Source organism: Hyperolius riggenbachi, chromosome 2 (assembly GCF_040937935.1).
Source record: "Hyperolius riggenbachi isolate aHypRig1 chromosome 2, aHypRig1.pri, whole genome shotgun sequence".
Lineage (NCBI taxonomy): Eukaryota > Metazoa > Chordata > Amphibia > Anura > Hyperoliidae > Hyperolius > Hyperolius riggenbachi.
In genome coordinates this window covers 287048099-287066318 of record NC_090647.1, presented here as the reverse complement: position 1 = coordinate 287066318, position 18220 = coordinate 287048099, and positions in this window count along the sequence as shown.

Here is an 18220-nt window from a genome sequence, read left to right as displayed (position 1 = left end):
AATGAAATCTGCTGCTGAATTAACCTACCTTAAGTATTGGCCAAATCTGAATCAGAGGCAAAGTTGACCAACACTAATGAGTAGGCATTGTGCTTTCCTCTGTGGGGATGTTATTCCAGAAATATGATGAAGGAGCATTTTAACATTAATCATCTCAGTTGTCAGTCCAGAGATAGCAAAACATTCCTTATCAAAGTCTAAATCTTCCAAGCCATCCATTTGAACAACCTAACTACTGTAGGATATTGATCTGCTTAAAGTCACACACCTATTTTTTTCTACTGTCATTCAGCTTCTAATATACTGTATGGCTCTTTAGATCGTTAAGACAACCTTATACAGATGTTGTAATGTGTGCAATTGAGTAGACGTAACAAAGACATATTGGCCCTTGCGTAATTAACTTTTTCTCCTGAGTTTTCTCCTAGGTAATATTTTTATACTTTCTCAATAAAATGACTTTTAAGCCCCCAGGAAGAAAGGAATTACAATAATTTTGACAGTTCTTTTTCACCTACTTCTTGGTACTTTTTCAAATGCAGAGTGCTGTAGAGTTATTTTAAACAGAAACTTGAAAATTATCTCCTAGAAGAAAACTTAGGAGGAAAGGTGAATTGAATACGGCCCCTTGAGTTTTAAAATGAGAGAAACGTTTATGTAATGAATAGCGGAGATGCTGCCGCGTGGGCAAGCGGCAAGGCGGCTGTCTCTGTGTTCAAGCCGGCGGCGTTTTCCGCGCAGCAGCATGTCTCTGGTTCGCCTGGTCCTTCTAGTGCACACAGATGAGGAGCTATGCGTGCCTGCGCCAGGCGACAGGACCTTTATGCCAGCAGAAGGGGAATCAGCTGATCAGGCCGATCAGCTGATCCCAGCTGGACTCTGGATTGGCTGAGTGTCTTGGGCGGCGCTGTGGAGCGCTGTAGGTATATATAGGACTTGCTTGTCAGTTGCAGGTTGTCTGCCGTTGCGAATACTTACGTGTGAGCACTCAAACCTCAGTCAGATCTTAGAGTGTGTTAGAACCAGTTGGAACTGGGAATTCACGCTTAGCCAGATTCCGCTTTAGGCGCTACTGTGTTACTACTGTTACACTTCAAGCTAGTTCGCGGGTGTTGAGACCAAGGACCTCACACCCAAGACTAGGAGATTACTGTGTTACTACTGTTATACTTCAGATTAGTTCCCAGGTGTTGAGACCAAGGACCTCACACCTCAGACTAGGATTGTGCTATATTGATACCTGTTATGACCCCTGGCTTTGCTGACCACTCTCCTGCTTACTGATTCGGTACCTTGCCTATCTGTCTTCCTATTGCCAACCTTGCTTGTACCCGGATACCATATCAGTCTTCTGTCTCTGTACCTTATTTGCTCGTGTGTTGCCGACCTGGCCTGTATGACCCTTCTGGCTGTCACTCGCCCCTCGGGTGAGCAGCCTCACTGTACTCCTCGTGAAACCAACTCTATAGGTGTCCATTAGCTGTAAAGGCTACCTGCTCCACAGGAAGTCCTCCTTACAGTTCAGTCAGGGGACTTTACCTATAGGAGTCCACTGGATGCAGTACAGTCTGATTCCCAGCCCATCAGGGAATCCTTGGCTGCAGTACAGTCTGATTCCCGATCCTTCAGGGAATCCCTGGCTGCAGTACAATCTCCATCTCCTCCTATTAGGAGGTTAGTGTCTACACAGTCAGAAGCCACCTGCACCTCAGGTGTCCACTGGCTGCAGTGCAGTCCAATTCCCTGCTCTTCAGGGAATCCTTGGCTGCAGTTGTGTCTGTATCTCTCGCTCCTCGGGAGACAACCTTTCTTACTGTTGCACCAAACACTCACACTACATTAGGTGTCTTGTGTCAAGCTATACTTGTATTATGGGTGATTCTGCAGATCACCATATAATCAGGTATAACATCTGTATTATTGGTGATACTGCAGATCATCAATAATCAGATACACTCTGAGTGCTGACACCAATCGTTACAGTTTAATATTAAAACTTTTGAATATTGCAATTTAGATGGAATAGTATATCAGATTGTCGATTTATGTAACAACATTTACAAAAGGAAGCAGAGAACATGGATCACAAAACACCTAAAGGAAACTAACAACAAAAACTCAAAAAGTACCTCTGTACTTATTTTACGTGGAGAATAGTAAATAGTTCGGAGTCACACACAGGCAGTTTTTACCCCATCTACTCCTAGGCAATGGGGGTGGTATGAGCCCCTTTTCCTAACATGGGTGCTCTACAAGGGGGAGAGGTGTGAGACTTTATCAACTTTTCCAGAGTACCCCACAAAGTTATTTTCCTTAAATAATACATTTTTAGCACGTATCAACTGAAAAAGTACTTATTTTGAGTATTTTCTGGATTACTTCGGGGCTTTAAAGGTATTTTATTGATAAGGTGGGAAAATATCTCCTAGGAAAAAACCTACTGCTCACAGGGTGCTTGCTATGCTCCAAATTCCCCAGGCAATACCAGCCTGTATTGGGACAATGGGGGGCACACTCATTTTTCTTTTTCTTTTAAATAAATAATTAATATTTAGGTGTAAGAATTCGCCGCTCATGGAGGCAGAACATCAAGAACCACACTGAAGCGCAAGCCTCTGGGTCTCGACGAAGCTCTGATGTCAGTGGAGCGCACGGTGCTCAGTTCCCATTGGCTAAGCGGCGGACGCATCCCCCGCAGAATGATTGGATACTTTTGGATTCCCTTTCGTTGATTGGTTAGTTCTAGCATAAAAGTTAGGTGAGCTCCCTCTGTCATCGCCCGTGATAGCCTCTGCTGGGCTTGTTTCTGAGATTGCACTCACAACTGCTGATCCTGTGCCGACTTTGTCTGTGTCTTGACCCAGCTTATTTCAGTTTGATCTCCTTTTGCTGACTCCTGTTTGTTCCTGACCACGCTCTCCGTTGGATTACCCATTGCTGACTCTGCCTAGTTCCTGGATTTGTCTGATTGCTGCCTGGATCGACTCTTGCATGTTTAATGGAATATTCTTATGAACTCTGCCTGAACTGACTTGGATTGTACTGACCACGTCTCCTGCAAAGTGTATATCTAACACCAGTCTGTCATTCCCTGGTTATCATCTGGACTGCCTCCAAACACCAGGCCTCAAGTGAGTTTACAGTGCTAATTACTCTTGTTTGGTGAATACTATCTGTCAATCTGTATGCTACATCTGCCTGCAGGATATTGTAGAATTATTAGGTAGGAGTTTTGTGGGGTTTTTTTTGTTACAGACTGGGCTATAGGTCAGTCACATGGGCATACAGCCTGACCTATAGTCATTGACCAGGCAAGCCTGGCATTAGGCCTGGGAGAGATGACACTTATTGAATAAAGTTGCACTCTATTTTATTAGGAATGACACCTGAAAACATTCAGTTGACTAGGGGACCTGCAGTGACACTTGGGAACATTCTATGGCTGAGGGAAGCAATTAGTAAGTCAATGTACTGGTACGTTAATGTAAATCTATGGTAATGCTTGTTTGTTGTTTTTTTTAGTGGCAGAATCATATGCATCAGTTTTAACACATACCTGAAGATTTTTTTTTTAATTTTTTTTATTAGATGCTTATCTTCATGGCAGGAAGCCTCTCAATAGCCTAGAGAGAGACTTCCATGATTCTCCTTCAGCCCACCGTCCCAGTGACGAGTCCATCTAAACACATTCATCAAGAGCTTGTCAAATGTTTCTCATGGCCGTGCTCCCACCGGGGATGAGTAAAAGTGCCATACCTGTTTGGCTTCATTCTACTGAGCATGCACAGACAGTACCTTGGCATGCCCAATATGGATAAGCTCATACAAAGTAGGAAGCACGGCCAGAATAAGAAGAGCATCAGTGGCCATGGCCATGATAAAGATCTGGGAAACTTCTTGACCGTCCAGGGAAGCTTCTAGACCATCCAGAGGCTTATCTACTTAGGTAAATATCTTATACCCTTCTCCACTGACAGTTTGCTTTGAAGTAGACTGGTGGAAATGCAGATACTGCAGAAAAATCAATGCCACCAAACCAGTTTGCATTTTCAGATGGCAGGGTAGGGATCCCGTGGGAAGTTTCACTATGCTTTCTGGGTACACCTTGACTGAAATTAGTAGATCAATATGACAGCTATAGATCTAGCAAAATAAAGATGCCAGTCTTCTTATTCCTCAATTCCGGTTTCTCTTTAGGAGAGGGAAAAAAATGTATGACATTGCAAAGTAAGGAAGGTTGCGTGGCATTAGATTTTAGAGTGGGCAAACTGGACACCCTGCAAAGTAAAGAAAGATATACAAAGCCTTTCTTCAGGAAACAGAAACAGTTTTTCTTGTGCCCTTACAAGATAGGAAACAGATGCTTTAATGTTTAACTTCAAATAGACAACATGGTATGCAACAGCGCAGCTGAAGTTAACATTAGGCTGACTGCAAATAACATCTTAAAATATGAAGGTTATGATGACTGATCATTTGGAGATGCCTGCGGTAAGAGTAGGGAGTAAGTGGCATGGGGGAATGTAGTTTCTTCTCAGAGTTCAAATACTTGTTTTGTGGTCAAATATGTTTATCTGTTAACAAATTGGTGCACTCATGTCTGGTCTCCCTTAGAGAACACTGAGCACAACAGGTGTGGCTATTAAGGGATTTATTTATAAACTCAATTACTGTTCAGTTTAGCAAACAGTATTAGTTGTGCATTGGGTTGCCCTCAAAAGGAAGCCCTTATCTCTGGCAGTAATCAAACTAATCAGAAATCATGTTTCGTGAGTCACACACTACCTTCCTCAAGTCAATAATGTGCCGAAGGTATTGAAGTCTTATACTTCAATTCCTTCAGCAAATTATTGACCCGAGGAAGTGAGCGTGTGACTCACGAAACGCATTGTCTGATTTGTGCAATAAAGTAGTTTTTGCTTCAACATAGAGTCTAGACACCTAATTGAGGTAAGCCACATCTATTTTTATTTTTACTATTGTGATATTCACTTTTACTACACACAATCCAGGGCTTCTCTCATCCAGTTTCTCTACAAGGTCCTGTTAACAGGCCAAGCAGCAGGGGTGTAACTAGAAATCACTGCCCCCCCTGCAAAACTTTGGATGGGCTCCGTCCCCTCACTCCACCTCCCCTCAAAAACAGAAATTGGAAAGGCAGGCCAGGGTATAGGTGCCCCCATTATAGCCAAGTATATGTGCCCCAAGTATAGGTAGCCAGTTAAAGGTGCCCTGAGTATAGATATCCAGTTATAGGTGTTCCCAGTATAGGTAGCCAGGCATAGGTGCCCCCAGTATAGGTAGCAAGTTATAGGTGCCCCCAGTATAAATAACCATTTATAGGTTCTCCCAGTATAGGTAGCCAGGCATAGGTGCCCTCAGTATAGATAGGCAGTTGTAGGTGCCCCCAGTATAGGTAGCCAGTTAGAGATGCCCCCAGTATAGGTAGCCAGATATAGGTGAGCCAGTATAGGTAGCCAGTTATAGGTGCCCACCAGTATAGGTAGCCAGCTGTAGGTGACCCAGTATAGGTAGCCAGCTATAGCTGCCCCAGTATTGGTAGCCAGCTATAGGTGCTACCAGTATAGGTAGCCAGTTACAGGTGACCCCAGTATAGGTCACCAGTTATAGGTATTCCCAGTATAGATAGCCAGTTATAGATGCCCCCAGTATAGGTAGCCTGCTTTGGTGCCCCCAGTATAGGTGGCCACTTATATATGCCCCCAAAATAGATAGCGAGTTATAGGTTCCTTAAGTATAGGTAGCCAGTTATAGGTGCCCCCAGCATAGGTAGCCAGCTATAGTTCCCCCCCGGTATAGATAGCCAGTTATAGGTGCCCCCGGTATAGGTAACCAGTTATAGGTGCCCCCAGTATAGATAGCCAGCTATAGGTACCACCCAGTATGGGTAGCCAGTTATAGTGCCCCCAGTATAGGTAGCCACTGTATTCCATTATACCATGTAATTTAAGCCAGAAATACTTCCAACAAGCGCCACAGCAATCAATAGACACCAGTTTTCCTTTCTGAGCATATTGTAGGTCTTGTTTCCCTGGTCTGCGCATGCTCTATGATTAGGTTAAAAGATTACACAAAGACTTTTAATTATGCATTTAAATAATAGTAGCTATCTGGTTACTTGTGTTAAATGTAATGTCTTCCTGGTCTGGTTACTGTAACTGTCAGCTGTGTGCAGGGGCAGCATATAAGCACATAATAATGCTTGCTTTAATTATCTGTCATCATATTCTCAGGGGCAGTGATCTATCCTTTCATTTCTGATTGCACATTGAAAATAAGAGGCTGCAACCCATTTGCACTCTTCAATTTCACCCCTGGAAAAAAAATCACAAGGGAGAGCCAGCATTAATTAGATAAAGCAACACTGTGTACCATGCAGAGATGACTATAACTTGATAGCACGGATATCCCTTGTGTTTATTAAAAGATGAAACCCCAGGTGTACAGTAAAAGAATTACATTTTACATGACAGTATATTTTATCATGTGCTTCAGTTTTGGACCTTATCCCAGACCTTGGCCTTTTTGTCCTTTATGTATTGCTTCCCTTCTCCCTGACTCATTTATAAGCTGTGTTTTTGAACGTTTTGCTTAATTGCTAATTAGAAAAGAAAGGTCTTGTACTGGTAGCAGGTACCAAAGGGAAGCAGGTTGAAGATCTTTTTTTCTCCGTTCCAACTTCCTCCCTCTGTATTGGGGGGGTTGATAGAACAGCCTTTTAGGAGGCTGGCAAGTAAATAAATGCAGGCTTTCGTCATTCTGTCCATGGTTTTAAATAGTTTGCCAATGCAGTATCTGTTTCCAAAGGCATGTACGCAGAGGCAGCGCAGAATACTAATGAGAGGCAGAAGCTGGCAAGGATGGGCCAAGCATGCACAGTAGATGACAAACATGATTTAATACCCTCTGTCCCCGAGAAATCTCTTAAACTCTTTCTGAAAGGTGTTAAGAGGGAGACGCTATACATTCCAATGTCCTTCCCTCTCCTTGTTTTTGTTGTTCGTAGTTTACCTACAGTGCATGTTTATAAGAAGTCATTCTGATTATGTCAGGCAGCCAGAACACGAGTTTTACACCTACTAGATTAGCACTTGTTGTTTTCTCTCTTTTTTTTGTTCCTTCCTGGCTTGTCTATTTTTCTTGCAGGGGAAATGTGAGCAATGCATCAAAATGCTACGGGTGCAAGTGAGGTGAACAGCGTGCAGTAACTTTCAGCTGACAGTCACTAATAACTAAGCAAGATAGTGTAAAGGCTGGGTGTGCTTATTTCAGATATGTTATGAAATGTTTTATAGGGAAATGGTGTGGTTTACATTTGGGTGCATTTGACTATGATTAATGAGGAAAGCTATTGGAATAACAGAACATAGATAACAGCTGTATAGTTTAATATAAACTGAAACTTTTATTTTTCAATTCAGCCTACTTTCTGTGAAAAGGGTAGAGACTAGAGGAGGAGCGACTATGGTAGTTTTTGTCATGCTGGATTTTTCCTGAAATTTTTATATTTTCCCGAACATGAGAATTTTTGCAAACAGATATAGCATTCATTCAGGGCTGGTTCAAGACTTTCTGCTGCCTGAATGAAGCAAACTTTGGAGGATGCGCCTCGCTGCCGCCCTCCCCCGCCCAAAAAATTCTGATATGTATAGATTATATTCCCACATATAAACCCCAGCACTGGCGAGAGATCAGGCAGGGGTGCTAGCTCCAAACCAGCCAATCACAGCCACACACTGCTCCTTTTGCTAGCTGGTGCCGATGGTCTTGCAGATGGGACCATGGCACCGTTATTGGGCCAATTCCAGCACTCAATCAGTAGCAATGATCTATCAGACGTCACTGCTACTGATAGAGTGCAGTGATTGGCCCAATGATGGTGCCTTGGTCCCAGTGAGACCATCAGCATCAGTTGGCAAAAGGGGCAGCGGGCTACTCTGATTGGCCGGTCTGGTGCCAACACCCCAGTCTGATTGCCATGTACAAAAGCTTCACCTCTGACTGGCCATTGTGATCTTTTTCCGGTGATGGGGGTTTACCGTAACATGCATTGATAAGAATCATATAATCGACACCTCACCTGCTTGTAATGTCATAGGGAAGGATGGCAGGTTCCACCAGTGGAGTGAGGATGGGAATTCGGGGATGTGTGGATGAGGAGGGTAGTGAGTATGCTAGGAAGGTAGGCAGAAGAGTGGAGAGGTGGTAGGCACCAGGCTGTCCAAATTGTTTGTCTAAATGCCGCACCCAAGATTTCCCCACCTGAATCATGTCACGTCATTCAGGTGGCTTCATGGTAGATCCATCCCTGATAGCATTGCATGAAAAACTGTATTTTTGCATACTAGCTTTCATGAAGATGTATAGGTTTGAGAAAATTCATCTTATAGAAAATGTATGTATATATATATATATCAATACTCAACTTGGTTTTAAAGCATGGCTGTATGAATCCCAGCCAAGGCACTATCTGCACGGTGTTTGTATGTTCTTCCTGTGACTGTGTGGGTTTCCTCCAGGTACTCCAGTTACCTCCCACATCCCAAAACCATACAGATAAGTTAACTGGCTTCCCCCTGAAAATTGGCCCTAGACTACAACGGACATATGACTATGGCAGGGATTAGATTGGGAGCTCTTCTGAGGGTCAGCGAAAGACAAGACTTTATATACTCTGTAAAGCAAAGCAGAAGATGTTAGCACTATATACCATATTTTCTGCATTATAAGACCCACCAGACTATAAAACATTGGTTTAGAAGGAGGAAAAAAAAATATGCTGAACTCCCGAATAATAACCCTGCCTTATGTCACTAACTGTCCTTAAATTCTAAATAAACTCTTAACCCCCCCTTCCTCCGGCGGTAATCCCGAGCTCAGTTCAGGCTGGCTTCTACCACCGCGTGCACAGTTTTCCTGGGTCCCACACGTGATCAGCGCTGGCCAGCGAGACCCAGGCTTCTCCCCAATGGCCGCCAGGATTGCCTTACCTTCATCCTTTTTCTGAGATCCCAGCAACCAATTAGGAAGGCCGAGCAGTGCGGCATGATGTTGGGTGGCATGATGTCATTGGGACAGGATGAAAATTAAAGTGGACCTGGACCCTGTTTATAGATAGATAAATAGATAGATAGATAGATAGATAGATAGATAAAATAGAGAGAGAGAAAGAGTATAGCCTGTCTGATCCCCCCATCTGGACCAGATCTGCTGCACAGAACAGAAGGTAAACAGAGAAATGCTGCCTGCATGTATATAGAACGTTTAGCCTGTATAATTCCTCCTCATTTGTCTCTAATAACAAGTTGTGATTTGATCTCTCCTCTTTCACCATGGCAGATAAGCTCATTTGAAAGCACAGGATGTTAACAATATAGCCATTTGGTTCCCAACTGCTTCTGAGCTAACTGCTTCTGCTTTACTGTTACCAATTTTTGCCTGGATTTTGACTACACTCTGCCTGCTGCCACCTGTACCGGCCTCTGCCTGAAATGTAAAGAACATGAGACACCAAGAGCCCGATATAGTGTAGTAAGTACTGTAAATGTTGAAATATGTAGAGTAGTGTAACGATTGTGGAATTATCTCCATGGTCAGCACACAAGCTGGGCGCTGACACTGCAGAAATCCTCCACAAGTGTTGAAACAACAGAACCCAGCTTAGGTGCAATGCACCTGTAGAGAGAAATTCCAAGCTGCAGATGCTCCATAAATCCATAAATCCTCTGCACTGCCACAGATGCCAGATGGGAATTGTACGAGGTGAAGCAATACAGGGCAAGATAGCCCTTAGAGAGAGAGTGTGAGCACAGAGACAGAATGCATGTATGTCCACCAATCCAGTCACCTCCTGGCGACGGTGAACACACAACAGCGAAGACCAAGTGGGAACGCAATCGCAAGAATGGCGATTGCTGATAGCGACACAAGACCGAGTAAGACAGAGCAAAGGAGAACAAAGACAGAACTGATAACAAACTGCAAAGCAACACAAAGTAGCAGACAGGACTAACTACACGTGGTCACCGCACGATAAGTGCAATAGCGACAAAAGCGCGTGCACGGCACGGTCACCACACGATAAACGTAATAGCGACAAAGCGTACCAACCCTGACTAACCAAAGAAACATGAAAACAAAATAGAACATGCAAACGCTTGCTAAATGGTTACCTCACCAAGACTAGTGTTGAGCGAACACCTGGATGTTCGGGTTCGGGAAAGTTCGCCGAACATGACCGCAATGTTCGGCATGTTCGGGCCGAACCCCGAACTCCCCGAACATCCCGCTTTTGGGGGCCCTATGGGGTCGCAGGCATAAGGGGGGAGCATGCCCCGATCGTGGGGGGGGTCGGAAATTCCCCCCACCCCCTCCACTAGCGCTCCCCCCTCTGCCCGCTTCCCCATACAAAAGTTTAAGGAAAGTACCGGTGGTAGTGGATGGCCTGGCAGTGGCACTGTGGAGTAAGGAGGAGGAGTCCGGAGAGTGACGCGTTGAGGGAGGCCGGGCAGCGGGCGGTTCAGCGGTAGTACCCTTGTGGTACTTCCGCCCTTTCTCTGACCTCACGCCCGCTGCCCGGCCTCCCTCAACGCGTCACTCTCCGGACTCCTCCTCCTCGCTCCACAGTGCCACTGCCAGGCCATCCACTACCACCGGTACTTTCCTTAAACTTTTGTATGGGGAAGCGGGCAGAGGGGGGAGCGCTAGCAGAGGGGGTGGGGGGAATTTCCGCCCCCCCCGCGATCGGGGCATGCTCCCCCCTTATGCCTGCGACCCCATAGGGGGGCCATATTCGGCCGAACAGGGCCCTGTTCGGCCAGGTTCGGCCAGGAATTGAGCCGTTCGGGCGAACGCGAACAGTTTGGCCGAACACCACCAGGTGTTCGGCCGAACTCGAACATCACCCGAACAGGGTGATGTTCTGCAGAACCCGAACAGTGGCGAACACTGTTCGCCCAACACTAACCGAGACAACAGCAAGCGTTCGTTCCAGACAGGAAAGACAGAAGGAGTAACCAGTAGCAACCGCAGCTCTGGCTACACTCCCAGACAGATTACAGAAGGAACCACCGCCTCTACCGCTAGGGCGGATGCGATCCAGACAAGACAGAAAGATGGAGCAACCAGTAGCAACCGCTGCTCTGGCTTACACTCCTGAGACAGAATACAGAGAGATCCACCGCCTCTACAGCTAGGGCGAATGCGATCCAAACAGACAGAGCGATTCTCTGTTGGCCGCCGCTGGCGACAGAAAAATCGTAACAGAAAGACAGAACAGGCAATACAGATAATATTAGCAAACAATATGCGGAGGGCTGAGACTCAAGGTAAGTCTAGCAGGATCAAACGTTTATGACCAGCAAGGAATTCTGGGAGGAAATGGTATTTATACTGCAAGCCATCAAAGGAAGCAGCTAAGCAATTTGCATGACAAGTGGATGCAAATTCCTCACCAGAACAGCAGCTCTGCAACTTGCAGAGTGAAGACAGGTCTCTTTTCCAGAGACCTGCAGCACTCAGACCTAAAAAATGGTCAAAAAACGGTCTGCCTGTGCAGACAGCAGAGCAGATCATTACAAGTAACAAATTAATACTCACAAAGCAGGGTTACCACAAAGACAACCATTGTACATGCAGGTGAGGAGATTAAACCTGTCCCCACTCAGGATTAAAGGGAAGGTTCAAGCAAAATAAAAAAATGAGTTTCACTTACCTGGGGCTTCTACCAGCCCCATGCAGCCATCCTGTGCCCTCGTAGTCACTCACTGCTGCTCCAGTTCCCCGCTGGCAGCTTGCCGACCTCGGAGGTCGGCGGGACGCATTGCAAACATTTTTACGCATTCCCGCTGTGCAGAAACATTAACACTCCTGCACTAGCGGGAATGCGTAAAAATGTACGCAATGCGGCCCGCCGACCTCCGAGGTCGGCAAGCTGCCAGCGGGGAACTGGAGCAGCAGTGAGTGGTTACGAGGGCACAGGATGGCTGCATGGGGTAAATGAAACTCGTTTTTTTATTTTGCTTGAACCTTCCCTTTAAGAAGTCGCTCTCCATAGATAAGGAAAAAAGGGAGGGGAACACCCCTCCACCAAGGGTGGACTCAACTATAGTATACAGCAAACAGAGGCACCAAAATAATAAAATACAATAAAAGGCTTAAAATTGATAAGTAGAGGAGGTAGTGGTGAACTTACCTCCTCCAAGCAGACACAAGGGACTGCTGATTTTGACAGTCATTAAAAATTGTATTTTACACACTTCAGAAATTGTGCAATGTGTTTTACAGGTATAATCCTGCTTCATCAGGCAATAAGGTAGAAGCATATAACATCTGCAGGTATGTGATACACCCAGCACCTCTGTGAAGACAGATGTGCTGGGTGTATCACATATCTGCAGATAATGAAGCAGGATTATACCCGTGAAACGCGTTGCACATTTTCTAGCGAGTGTAAAATAAATGTTTTAATGACTGTCAAAATCAACATTCCCTTGTGTCTGCTTGGTGGAGGTAAGTCCACCACGACCTCCGCTACTTACTTATAAAACAAGGTAAAATGAGTGACATTAAGCCATGACATCTCTGCTGACATTCATGGGATGCAAACACTATGTCTAAAAAGACAGACCCTATGGGTAAAAATAGGAGGTAGAATGAGCTCCAAAATAAAACACCAAATGGTGATAATATAGGCCTACAGAGGTATGGGGCCTATACAGTGTGTTTAACCTAATGGCGTAAAAGGTCACACCTGTCCAAATGGTGAGGGTCTTTGCTGATCCCCCCCGTTCAAGATGAGACGGGGTGTAGCTATCTCACATATGGCAGGTGCTAACACACTGGGATAGCAGAAGCAGGGTATGAGGGCTGCCAACCTCTGACCAGCTGTGCATCAGTAATGACCAGAGGGGTACCCAGGGTGCTACCCAACACTGCTAGTCCCAAAATGGGGAAATAGACGAAGGGTAGGAAAGTGCACAGTGCTATACAATAGTGAATCACCCTAATATGAACATATTTCACCCTAGACGGGCTTCCTCAGAGAGTGCTATACAATATATACAATGCTGTACACGCTATATACAAAACCCCCCCAGCATCATCCCCAATAGCTTAAGTCAAAGCTCTTGGGGATGATGCTGGGGGTTTTTTGTATATAGCGTGTACAGCATTGTATATATTGTATAGCACTCTCTGAGGAAGCCCGTTTAGGGTGAAATATGTTCATATTAGGGTGATTCACTATTGTATAGCACTGTGCACTTTCCTACCCTTCGTCTATTTCCCCATTTTGGGACTAGCAGTGTTGGGTAGCACCCTGGGTACCCCTCTGGTCATTACTGATGCACAGCTGGTCAGAGGTTGGCAGCCCTCATACCCTGCTTCTGCTATCCCAGTGTGTTAGCACCTGCCATATGTGAGATAGCTACACCCCGTCTCATCTTGAACAGGGGGGGATCAGCAAAGACCCTCACCATTTGGACAGGTGTGACCTTTTACGCCATTAGGTTAAACACACTGTATAGGCCTCATACCTCTGTAGGCCTATATTATCACCATTTGGTGTTTTATTTTGGAGCTCATTCTACCTCCTATTTTTACCCATAGGGTCTGTCTTTTTAGACATAGTGTTTGTTTATTATTGCCCTGGTAACCATTCGGTCAGTGTGTGTCCATTCATGGGATGTACCCAGTGCTGACGAGCCCTGGCCCTTTTTCTCATGAAGACATCAACACACAAAAGAACCAGCAACTCATCCTCCATGGCTATAGTCCTCTCCACACCCCCCACAAAGCATTGCAGGTAAGACTCCCCTTATATATGCTACACATTACACACATTTATTCTTTAATAATGTTAATGTGCATTATTTGGTGCAAGGGCTCTTTAAAATCTTCAAAAATATAGCTAGAAAACGAAAAACGACCCCAAAAAACCGCATACAAAATGCGCACAAAAAAAACGCCCTGCCCACCCAAACGCTGGGAATTGGAAAAGAAAACACATTGAAAAACCCACGATGCTAAACAAACTGAACGCAATGTGAACAAGGCCTCAGACTCATAATTCCAGGCAGAAATGCACCTCCAGGGAGGTTGAGTTGGAAAAAGAGGGACACACACTGGTCCTTTTTATAATCATTACTTCTCCTTTGTATTAACATTTGGACATAGGAATTATATCAATGTAAAGGAAGGGGATCAAGTTGATTAAGTCAATTAAACACATTTTTTTTTCATTAGAATAATATATATTACATAGATCTGTACCTCAGTACTGAAAGTGGGATAAATAAAGCCGAAAGAGGAACAGAGGGATTTGGATCACAAAGTACGAACTGTCCCTCCAAATAAGGGATAGTTTGAAGCTGTGCATTGAGAACTCTTTTCATAGTTACAGATAAACCACCTTTTGCAAATTCAGATATAGTCGCTTTTGTTGCCAGTCCATCACTAAGCCTCTGCAATAGCATTATCATATATTTTTTGTGCAGGTGCAATTCAATTTTCCGCAGTCTGATACTGTCCAAGTGTAACACGGAAGCATTTGATATCATACTTTAAGGTGTCTTAACCACTTGAGGACCGCAGTCTTTTCACCCCTTAACCCATTCGCGTTCCGTCGTTTTCACTTGAGAAATGTTCACCTCCCATTCATTAGCCTATAACTTTATCACTACTTATCACAATGAACTGATCTATATCTTGTTTTTTCCACCACCAATTAGGCTTTCTTTGGGGGGTACATTTTGCTAAGAGCCACTTTACTGTAAATGCATTTTAACAGGAAGAATAAGAAAAAAACGGAAAAAATCATTATTTCTCATTATTTCTCAGTTTTCAGCCATTATAGTTTTAAAATACATGCCTCCATAATTAAAACTCACGTATTGTATTTGCCCATATGTCCCGGTTATTACACGGTTAAAATTATGTCCCTATCACAATGTATGGCGACAATATTTTATTTGGAAATAAAGGTGCATTTTTTCCGTTGTGCATCTATCACTATTTAGTTTAAAATAAAAAAAATATAGAAATATTTCATCTTTACATTGATATTTAAAAAGTTTAGACCCTCAGGTAAATATTTACATGTTTTTTTTTTTATTGTAATGTTTTTTATTTTTATATTAAACATTTTATTTGGGTATTTTTGGGAGGGTGGAATGTAAACTATAGTTTTATAATGTAATTGTGTGTTGTTTTTATTTTTTTTTACTTTTAGTTGTAGTTTTACTTTTTGACAACAAGATGGCGGCCATGAGTTTGTTTACATGACGTCACTCTAAGTGTAACACACGCTTAGAGTGACGCAGGGGGGAGGCAACGGCCAGAAAAAGCACAGCTTCCGAGAGAAGCTGTCGCTTTTTCAGCGGGGGAGAGGAATCAGTGATCGGGCACCATAGCCCGATACATTGATTCCGTGGCTACCGAATCCACGGCAGGGAGTGCGCGTGCACACGCGCGATCGGCCGCGGGAGCGCATGGTAGCGCGCATTGTTCCTGGACGTAGTTTCTACGTCCAGGAACCAAAATAGGTTAAGGACCAGAGCTTTTTTTTTTCTATTCAGACCACTGCAGCTTTAACGGTTTATTGCTCGGTCATACAACCTACTATCTAAATGAATTTTACCTCCTTTTCTTGTCACTAATACAGCTTTCTTTAGGTGCTATTTGATTGCTGCTGCGATTTTTAGTTTTTATTATATTCATCAAAAAAGACATGAATTTTGTCAAAAAAATGATTTTTTTTAACTTTCTGTGCTGACATTTTTCAAATAAAGTAAAATTTCTATATCCATTTTTGTCCAAATGTATTGTGCTACATGTCTAAATATAACATTCAGTGCATATTTATTGGTTTGTTAAAAGTTATAGCGTTGGTGCCAAAAGTGGATTTTCCCATTTTGGAGCATCTCTGACTTTTCTGAGCACCTGTCATGTTTCATGAGGTGCTAAAATTCCAGGATAGTATAAATACCCCCCCCCCCAAATGACCCCGTTTTGGAAAGAAGACATCCCAAAGTATTCACTAAGAGGCATGGTGAGTTCATAGAAGATTTTATTTTTTGTCACAAGTTAGCAGAAAATAACACCTTGTGACAAAAAAAAAAGTTTCCATTTCTGCTAACTTGTGACAAAAAAAAAAATTAAATCTGCCATGGACTCACCATGCCCCTCTCTGAATACTTGACCCCATTTTAGAAAGAAGACACCCGAAGGTATTCCGTTAGGAGTATGGTGAGTTCATAGAAGATTTTATTTTTTTGTCACAAGTTAGCGGAAATTGATTTTTACTGTTTTTTTTTCACAAAGTGTCATTGTCCACTAACTTGTGACAAAAAATAAAATCTTCTATGAACTCATCATACGCATAACGGAATACCTTGGGTGTCTTCTTTCTAAAATAGGGTCACTTGGTGGGGTTCCTATACTGCCCTGGCATTTTAGGGGCCCAAAACCGTGAGGAGTAGTCTGGAAACTAAATGCTTCACAATGCCTGTTCAGGGGTATAAGCATCTGCAAATTTTGATGACAGGTGGTCTATGAGGGGCCAAATTTTGTGGAACCAGTCATAAGCAGGGTGGCCTCTTAGATGACAGGTTGTGTTGGCACTGAAGTGCAGGAAGCGCAGGATGTTCTCAAATCGTGACCTGGACATGGCAGCAGAGAACATGGCCATGTGATGTATTGGGTGCGTAGACCAATGAGACCGCAATACATTCTTTTTGACTAGACCCATGTTAAGGAGAAGGCCCCAAAAAAATGTTAAGTTCGGAAACTTGGTGTGGTTTCCACCGAAAAGGCTGGGCATGGTAGCTTCTTGGATTGGTGGTTGCGTATTGTGTGGCATAACGGTTGGTCTCGATGACAATTAAGTCGTAGAGACCAGCATTGATCAGAAAAAAAAATTCTGTCACTGCGGTGGGGCAGATGAGGGTTTGGCCGGGTGATCAGAAGCCCGCAGGGGGCAGATTAGGGCCTGATCTGATGGATAGGAGTGCTAGGGGGTGACAGGAGGTGAAGGATAGTGATGGGCCAAACCTCCGATTTTAGGTTCGTGAACCGGGTTCGCAAACTTCCGCGGAAGGTTTGGTTCGCGGAAAAGTTCGCAAACCGCAATAGACTTCAATGGGGAGGCGAACTTTGAAAAATATAAAAAATTATGTTGGCCCCTAAAGTGATGGAAAAAATGTTTCTAGGGGTTTAACACCTGGAGGGGGGCATGGCGGAGTGGGATACATGCCAAAAGTCCCGGGGAAAAATCTGGATGTGAAGCAAAACAGCGTTTTAAGGGCAGAAATCACATTGAATGCTAAATTGCAGGCCTAACGTGCTTTCAAACATCTTGCATGTGTATACATCAATCAGGTAGTGTAATTAGAGTACTGCTTCACACTGACGCACCAAACTAACTGTAACGCACCGCAAGTTACCAGCTGTTTGTGTAGTGACGGCCATGCTGGACTACTGCGCAACATGGCGAGATTGCTCTTCCTCACTCAGTGATGTCAGGTAATGTGTGACTGCCTTCTCAACTTTCCATGGCATTGTTAAAAAGCTTACGTTTTGTTTTTAAATTACATTTTCTACTTGTAGCGGTACTTGTTCAGTACCGCTACAATGAGAATCCTATGGAGGCGGGCAAGTCTGGCATTGTGACCACGGGTAATGGCCGGGGAATGAGGGATGGAATCCGGTGTGGAGCCTGAGCAACGGCTACCACTACACATCCAAGGAGGGCAGCAGTCAGGCATGCACGCCCGCCCCGATGTAGTGACCAAAAATAACAATACAGGAGGACTATCGAGGGCTTGCTGTATTTGAAATGAATGCACTTTAAATCCTTTATCGAGAACCAGTTATGGCGGGCAAAGATGACACCACATTCCTTTCACGAGAATCATATGGAGGCGGGTAAGTCTGACATTGTCACCAGGGGTAATGGGCGGGGAATGAAGGTTGGATTCCGGCCCGAAGTGGGAGCCTGCTGAGACCCATGCTGTAGCTGCCCTGACCGTGCTTTGCAGACCAGGCATCTGTGATCAGATGGACTCTTGACCCAGCGGAAGACAAACTAAGTCGAAAGCATTTGCCAAGAATGTTTTACGGAGGGCAAGTTTTTTGCCTTTTTTTTCAATTGTTTGAAACTGTAGATGGTTGTATTTTTAAATTGTTTGAAAATGTAGATGGT